This window comes from Ixodes scapularis, unplaced genomic scaffold, assembly GCF_016920785.2.
Source record: "Ixodes scapularis isolate PalLabHiFi unplaced genomic scaffold, ASM1692078v2 PGA_scaffold4__175_contigs__length_147842914, whole genome shotgun sequence".
NCBI lineage: Eukaryota > Metazoa > Arthropoda > Arachnida > Ixodida > Ixodidae > Ixodes > Ixodes scapularis.
In genome coordinates this window covers 18,175,773-18,185,035 of record NW_024609879.1, presented here as the reverse complement: position 1 = coordinate 18,185,035, position 9,263 = coordinate 18,175,773, and the positions used below count along the sequence as shown (strand labels likewise).

Below are 9,263 nucleotides of genomic sequence, written 5' to 3'. Positions count from 1 at the left end.
CTTGAGAATTCTTATAAATCTCTTCAAGCTCTTTCTTGTCTGTTTGAAATGCCTAGGTTAAAAAGAAAAAAAAAATCAAAAGAAAAACAAAGAAAAGCTGCAACCATTTGGCTTCTTTTAGTCACATACTAATAGAAGCCAAGTCGGTCCCATAACGTTGGGAAGTTTATAGAAATTGTGGTTAAAGAAACACTAACCCCCTCCCCCCCCCCCCCCCTCACACACACACAAAGGCTTTTTTTAATTTTTTGCCAGGCGATTTAATATGATGTCAGGAGACTACCCAAATCAATATTTTGCTACAGTCACATATATATTTAACAAGGCCAAAAAAACTCCACTGCTCGAAACCAAAACATGAGCACAGAAGCTCATGACCGAGACATGTGGACAATCTGTACCGAGGAGGAGGAAGCAAGGTAGAGGAGGAGAGAGATATCAGAAGCCACATCGCGACACCCAACTGCACTTCTTTTTCTTCTTCAGCAAGCGAAGCAGACAACAACTAAGTTGGGTGCACTGTTTGCCCGTGCGGTTGTTTCACACTTATATCTCTTCTGCTCGATGCTTGAAGATCAATTGGCCGGTACTATGAACAACAGTTGCGAAGTAGCGGCCCCACGTTCATCGTGCGCCGCCATCGCGTTGTCTAGCCCGCGGTACGTCGCCATGTTCAGAATGATGTGTACATGTGCTTCCCCTGACCTGTGCAACATTTTTTTTTCTTTCAATGTACATATTTGGAGGCCACAAAAATGGGGTTCATGCGACTTTCTATTTTTAATATTGAATGATGACCCATGACTTTGAATTTAGTACACAGTTTAAATGCCATGTGACCATGTAAAAGAGAGTGAGCATGATTAGAACCGGCCAATTCTCAACGGGCTCTTTTCGAGCATAAAGAGGATGGAGTTTGAGCCGCAAAATGCGTTCTCTGTAGTTAGGCTCTTATAGGTCATGTTGAAACAAAAACTTCGCCGAGCATAGATACTTTTTCAGTGCCCCTTGAAATATTTTTTGAAGTTCGATTATATCTTCTGCTTAACCAGCTGGAGGACTTCTGCTGAGCTCTATACATTGAAATAATTGAAGATAGCTGTTAAACATTCGCGTAACACATTTTGATTAGTGCAATTAGTATCTACAGGGCGAGTCAAAGGAATCGATGACCGTTTGAAGCAATTGCATAAATTGGTTCGTGAATGTATTGCACTTAAATGTTTTAGAGGGGTGGCTGAAGAGCGTTGATCAAGGGTATAAAAGTCTTACTTATTAAACTTACCTGAGTAAAGAGTTAGAGACCAAAATCTTGAAATTCCTACCTTCGACGGCTGTCTGCTATAAAAAAAAAGCTGTCTGGTGAAACCGACAGATGGAGGCACGTAAAATCACAGACGGTTAGAGAGCCTACAGGCGGTACGCTTGAATCGTGCTGCGGTTGCAGACAATAACTTGACACATGGGCATCCGGAGGGGTGCAATAGCGGATGACGTTTCTAAACTAAAGGCGATGCAATCTTTTTTTTATTTTTGCACGAATTGTCAGTGCATGAGTGTTTTATTCTACCAATAAAACAAAAAATTCAAGATAAAACACAAACAAAAAAGTTCTGTTGTCTCATTTTCTTTCTGAAATTATTTTCGGCTACATGTCGCTGTCTACTTTGCACTCTCTGGTTGTTACCGCATCACTTTTCTTGTCTACAACTTTCATCTGTGCTGTTTTGGGGTGCACTTAGCTCCCAACGAGTGAGTGAAGGTTGCTCTGTTCTGGAGAGTGTAAGAGAACAAAATAGGTCCACTGACTTTTTCGGGTGGAGTTTCGGCGGCTACCTCCAGACTCCTCTACAATTCTACGCTGGGTGAGGTGCGCCTCAATGAGGGAAACCTCAAAAACAAGCCACTGACAACAGCAGTGTCATCACCGAAGCTGATGCTGAAATAGTATTCGTTGTGTCTTCGCTGCTGATCCCCACCTGTCAACGCAGAGAGCACTGCCAACATCTTTTGGCATTTTCGCCATTAAGACGCCGCCGTGGGTAGTGATTTCAAGTTTTTCCATCCTAATTTTTTACTTAGGTAGTTTGATCAATGGAACTTCTATACCTTTAATGCACATTTCTTAGCATCTCTGTGAAGGACCTTAGCACAATACATTCAGAAACCAATATTCGCAATTTCTTCAATCAGCCGTTGATCCCTTTGACTCACACTGTAGTATCAATAAAGCTAAGGACCCGACTGGCACAATTAATAACAAGAGTACAGTAACAAAAGCAGAACCTACCCGTTTTATGTATAAAAGTTTAGTATATGTTCACAGAGCTTTGTGCTTAATAAATTTAGGCTATACCTGCAGATAATCCATGCAGGTTCTTGCAAATTAATAAAATAATTCAAAGGTAAAGCCTCAGATTGGGACCTATGGCTCACACAGAAGTAGAGGCTCAGGCAACCCTTCATCATTGGCTGCGGCTAAATTTAAAGCTAAATATTCTTTATATTAAAGAGAAATTATTTTATATTTATCGTTATCATGAGCATTAACCTAAGATTTTCATTTCTGAAGGAACAAACATTAGGTGGTTGTGACTGGTAAATCAAACATTTAAAGCCACACCTTTTTGTTACACTTGGTATTTAAAAAAATGCAGCTTCTATTACATATGTCCACTCGTATCTAGCAATAATGTCCTGTCAGCTTCATTCTAGGCACACGTGAAGTTGTAATAGGGAAGTGTAAAATTTCACCATCATAAAGACATCGTAATAAGTGGCCTCGCATAGAACTCTGGTCAAAATTTTGAGAACATGGATCCTGTCCAGATGCAATGCAATATGCATTGGCTATAGAATACACCCCACAATCATATGTGTTCATCTGGCGCTGCGTAGGCATAACATAAACAATGAGCTGATGTAAATCTAATCCCATGATATTTAAGACCTGAGAAACCAAATTGTTTGATATTTCTTCGAAGAGGGAGTCAAATAAAAATACTGAATTGTTTGGGGCCCCATAATTTGTAATAGTCACCCAGTGTTCATGATCTGGAATATGAAGGATCTGGACAAATTTATCTTGCTTTTTAAACAACAATCTTGGGCCAAGAAGAACATCCTGTAGTCCCCCAACATGGTTAAACTGTGTATGAATAAGTGATTGTGCCTCATTGATCACATTATCATTTAACCATTCAATGCCTTGCACACACAATAAATCACGCTGAGTAATATAACGTGCTGCACGCTCTAAACGAAGCATGCTGCGGTCGCTGATGTTACAATTAGTGCTACTTTTACCAGACTTCATGATTGGCAATGCCTGCACTTTAGATGTCCTCTTTCTTTTACTGGGCCTACCAAGAGGAGACTTATTCAATGGAACAATCAATACGTCTTTATCCAATACTTCATCACAGGTCAGATCTACAACAGTATGTGAAACTTCAGCACGTTTTCTTTCATTATGAAATTCCGGTTCTGGAGACAGAGTAATTATGTCTGAAGAGTTTGTATTCATGTCTAAACGTTTGCAATAATTGTGGTCCACAAAATGCTGCTTTAATTGCGTACGCTCAACAGTGCTCGAATTGCAAATTTCCTCCCTTTTAATGCTTGGAATACTAGCAGGGCTCTCTACAATGCCATCCTCACTACCAAATGACCCTTCTTCATTTAGCTCATCTTCATCCTTGCAATGAGCCTGCTTCAAATCCTGCTGTTCATCTTGATTGAATACTGTTTTGGAAGTCTTATTCCTATGATAGGTTATCAGGTTATTAAAAAAACTCTTTATTTCAGATAACTTTTCCAGCAGCTCAGATTTACCACAGCATGCCAAAGTGTTTGCTATGCTTTTGCACGATTCCGAGAGCTCACTTAAAGCGTAATTATACTTTGATTCCGTCGTGTCCAGTTTGGGATTTCCTTTCGTTGATACATTCAAACTAATTTTTTGCGCTACTGCCTGTGCAGTATCTACATCAGTTTCAACAAAGCCAGACTTTAACCACCGAAATGCAACACATTTGACATCGAAAAGATCCACTGAAAGATTAGATCTAACAGCAAAGATATGTCTACAAGGAAGCCGGAACTGATTTTGGAATGTGCATGTGCAGGCAGTTAAATCCTGTGAAACAATGTAACAATTACTTTTACTATTGACTGTATGCTGTCCATTATTCATACAATATGCAAGATTTCCATTTGAGTAAGATTCATACTCCTTATAAATTAAGTTGCTAGCATATCCTGTACAGTTGGTAGATACCTGAATATGAAATGCATCAATTTTTCGTGTGTCAAGGCACAGCATGGTTTCTTGGAATTGTGCAAAGCTAACAGATAAAGTATCATGGTTTACATATTGAACCAAGGCTTTGACAGCATCAACTAAATGCATACGCTGGTGCATAAACTGCTTTATCTTTTGATTGTGGCTTTCCATTCTGTTGTTAGTGTTATTCCCAAAGGTATAGATGTTACGACGGTATGCATGCACCCACATCTCCCTACAGTCGTGCCAATTTTTATAATAAAACTCAAGAAAGCTGGACTTTTTTTGCTTTTCACTTTCAAGCTCCTTTTGCATTTCATTTTCAAGCTCTTCCAAGAGTTCCTGGTAAGTATTGTCATCATAAGAGAAAACTAGCTTTGATATGAGAGATTAAACGGCTTGCTTGTCGACTCTGCTAGAACAAAGTTGCGAAACTCTTTGGTGCAGATACTTTACCACATGCCAAGAGCATAGCAAAATTCTACAATTTGGTAGCAGCTGTGCAAGAATATTCATTTCATTAAGGTCCTTATCCATCACCGCTACATTACAATTCGACACCACAGCAGGATTTAAATCTAGGAACTTCGCTATAGCTGCTTGAAGAATTTCTTTAGTCTCCCGCTGCACAAACATGTAACAGATCGGTCTCCCATGGCTTGTGCTGTCCTCGCAGAGTACTGAATGAAGAATATAACCTTCAATATTAACCTTGTAAGTGCCATCGAAAAATAATACCTCTGAATAATTTTCTGTGAACTGCCTCATTAAGTTAGACTGAAATAATACAAACAAAAGCTGATTGCTAGAATCCTTTTCAATGTGTACAATCCAACCAGGACATTTTTTAACTAAATCTTCCATTTGCTTTAACAAGAGAGAACCATGATGCAGACTATTCTCGATTTTCCTCACATTTTCATGCTTTACATTCCTAACGTCTTGCGATGTAATATGCTTTCCAGTCTTTTTAAATACCAACTCTTTCAAATCCTTTGGTTTAACATTGCATGAAAGGACGTCTTCAAATTCTTTCTTTTCAGCCTTGTTTAGGAGCCTGTTCTGCGGACACCACATTTCGAACCCTGGCCCTTCGGGATGGTTGTGGCCCTCTACCATGCTGTGAACTTTATAATGAGGCATCGGTTCCACAATTAAAGAAACTGACACCTTGCATAGGCATCCTGTCGCAAGATACCTCTGCTTGTTTCGGATGCCGTTTCCTCTAGATCGAGACTTCCCAGCACGGCAGCACTCAAAAGTGATACGCCTATAAGGGAAGGGGTCCTTAGATGTAGGGCTTGTGCAACTAGACAAATTTTTTTCAGAGTGACCAATTCTCATGGGAGTGAATTTGGCAGCTAGCCACTGCTTATAGCTAGATTCAAACTCGCTATAGTCACTGAATGTGACGCCTAGACCCAGAGTGCCCCCTCCAGCTAATTTGCCTAACCCAAAGGGTGTGCAAGGCACCCTATCTGCACCACTGACAGGAGCATCTGCACCAGCCTGACCATGCACTGTTGGTACATTACAAGAAATACATCTTAGAGGCATCTGACCCACTATCTCACTAGAACACCCTTTATTTCTGCCAGAAGAAGAAACCGAGTCCTCTAAAAGAGACGAACACTCAAAGGCAGCACCACATGTATGCGCCATCCAAGAGTGCCGAGCTCCCCCGACAAGCGCAGGAGCACAGCCACCCCTTTGCGTCATCGGCATCCCAGAGGACTTTGTTCCTCTCCGCCTCTGCTTTCGAGTGGTGCGACAGGCCGTAGCCGGTACACCCTCACAAGGGTCAATGCACTGCGCCACAGGAGAGGAGGGACGCACCGAGGCACCACAGGCAGCAACAGATGTGCCAGCCTTCTGGTGCACCCACACTCTACCAACAAGCGCTGGAGCACGACCGCCTGTTTGCGTCATTGGCATCCCTGAGGACTTTGTTCCTCTCCGCCTCTGCTTTCGAGTGGTGCGACAGGCCGTGGCCGGTACACCCTCACGGGGGTCGATGCACTGCGCCACAGGAGGGGAGGGACGCACCGAGGCACCACAGGCAGCAACAGATGTGCCAGCCTTCTGGTGCACCCACACTCCCCCGACAAGCGCAGGAGCACGACCGCCTGTTTGCGTCATTGACATCCCTGAGGACTTTGTTCCTCTCCGCCTCTGCTTTCGAGTGGTGCGACAGGCCGTGGCCAGTACACCCTCATGGGGGTCGATGCACTGCGCCACCGGAGAGGAGGGACGCACCGAGGCACCACAGGCAGCAACAGATCTGCCAGCCTTCCGGTGCACCCACACTCCCCCGACAAGCGCAGGAGCACAGCCATCAGAAAGCATCATTGGCATCCTAGAGGGCTTTACTCCTCTCAGCCTCTGCTCTCGAGTGCCATGACCGCTGGCGGCTGGGGCACCCCGAGAGGGCTCGGTGTTCTGTGAAGACTGTGTGCGCGGCACACAGCCCCTACTTCTGACAGTGTTGTCAACGCCGTCAACGCCGCCACGGCCACGTGACACACGTTTCGGCGGCCTCTGCACAACAGCGGCCCAGCTGGTGGTGCATGTGTCAGTGGTTGTCACAGTGCACATGCCCTGCACCTGTTCTTCACCCACACAGGCTGGGCCTCCTCCGGCACTAGAACTAAGGGAAGGGAAGTTATACTTACCGTTCCAGAACTCTGCAAGCTCCTTGGCCTGGTCCCCATACTCACGACGCAGCTCCTGGTGTTCCTCCTCTGCTGCATGGCGACTCCACTCCTGGTCCTCAGCCTCCTGCCCGTGGCCTGCCACAACACCATGAAGGCCGCCTCGAAGGATGCGTCCAAACACCTGCCAAGATATGGAAACTTTAGGGGAAAACGCGACACCACGAAAATCTAAGGCACAGTTACCTTTTAGCTTTATTTGCATACATGTTGATTCTAATTTATTGTTCTAAATTCATGCTATGGCTCAAATACGCAGATCAAACCTACCCTGCTGCCTTTCTTGTTGAAGTGGACACCATCCAGCATGAGCAGCCCACTCCACGACTGCCTGCTTCCGTCGATGAAGCCGTATCCCTCCTTGCGGCAGAGTTCCTGCAAGATGAGATTCGTTCTCCTGGCCTCATCATTGTGTTCTTGCAGCACTTCGGCACTGACCGCCCACCGATCATTCTTCCGAAGGCTCACCTCCCTCGGAAGGATGGCCGAGAACGCGACCTGGATCTCGGGGTTTTTCTCCATGATGCGCGACACCAGCTGACGAAATTTGGCGACGCGCGTGATGTCACTATCTCCGACGTTGTTAGTGCCAACATGCACGACCACCGCATCAAAGCCAGGCAGACTGTCAGCGATCATGGAGAACAACCGCTCAATCCTGACACCACTAAGGGACCTGACCTCGACAGCCACGCCAGGATTCAGTGTGAAAGACCGCGCTTGGTCTTTCAACATCGAATCACCGGCTACCAACACACGTGGCATGCCTAGTTCGGGACCCGCACACCAACACAACCAGCACCAATTACAACTAAACCAAGAGATGTCAAGTGAAAATAACTATCTGGAACCCTCAATAACACTCTACAAAAAACCAATCAACGATCGGGAATGCCGATTCGCGATTATTTCAGGGCGATATCCGAAGCTTGCCGAAGATTCTGTGCCGTACACAAACGCACGCCTGCTCAGGTACCGGCCTCAGGTGACAGCAAATCGGAAAACGGCGGGAACGGCCAGAAAGAATTCACGAACAAAGCAAGTTGTGACGTCACAAATAATTATAACAAGTTATATCGTTATAAGGCAATTATAACATAATATATCTTGTATATACCAAATAAAATAAATATAAAATCTAATTACCTAGTATGTTAGCACGGTCACGTGGTGTGTAGCCATCCGATTGGTCCGTGGCAGCAAGCGGGTCTACCCGGAAGTCGTTGCTACCACCGGGTGGCAGCAAACAGTGCCTATTTCCTTTGGTTTCCTTCCTCTCAAAACTCTGACTGACTGAACGTTTATTTTTCTACGTGTTCATCTCGCGCGTGCCGACTTCAAGCAGCAAGAAAGAAATGTACTTAAAACAAACCACGACGAACAAGAACGCTGGATCCACAAACACCCGAGAAGAGCGACAACAGCCGCGAATCCCGCTCCGACGAAACTCTCAGAATATAGGCCTAGCAGGCACTCCGACTCGGCGCAGCGTTGCTTCGTCGCAAGACCGTCTGCCTACGACCGGCTGGCGTACTGAATGGAATATGCCCGCGCTACCCTTGTGGACCCTTCCGTATTATAGTTTGATCGCTGACCTCAATTTTAGGTTAAGAGGTGAGGTCAATCTCTTCCCCTTGTTTTCCGAGGCAGTGTTGACGAACACTCGTCGAAAAGGGACCCTCGTCGATCCTCTCCTTGTTTTGTGTGATATAGAGCTGAAATAAACGCTGTATGGATTACCTTCGTAGCACGGTATGTACACTTTGTTATTGGTATGCCATTTTTATTCTGACAGACTGCACGTCACTGTCGAGCTGTAACAGTTCGTGGGAGGTATACGTGCAATACCGGTCCAACCTTTCTTTGCCGAGTGTCGCGTCAGTATCGAGTTGCAATTGTAAAAGATCGGTCCCGAAGCGCTTACCAACAGCGCGAATACAGCACTTCATCAAACGCGCGCGTCCGCTCCGAGTGTGAACAGGTATTTACGTGGCTCTTGCTGACAGTTCAAACGTATCTTTTTAAACGTCGGCTCGCTCCTGCATCTCCGAGACCGCGAAAAACGCCGCGGCAAATTGTTCCCATCTGCACTTCCCAACAGGCATACCGGCGTATGGGACTAGTCCCATGCTGTCGCTGTAGCGCAACGTATCTCATTGAATTTCGTTCAGCTGCGATGCGGCGATGAGAGGCGCCGATTCAGAAAATACGTCGGTGACATCGGCGCAGTAAAACCCACCGGCGCACCCCAACTCGCTAACGCTCCC

The 9,263-nt window shown here is 45.2% G+C and overlaps 1 pseudogene; it reads right to left on the bottom strand.

Moving 5' to 3' along the window:
• Window positions 1-2,558: 2,558 nt before the first annotated feature.
• Window positions 2,559-7,761, bottom strand: LOC120842979 (annotated as a pseudogene).
• Window positions 7,762-9,263: the final 1,502 nt, after the last annotated feature.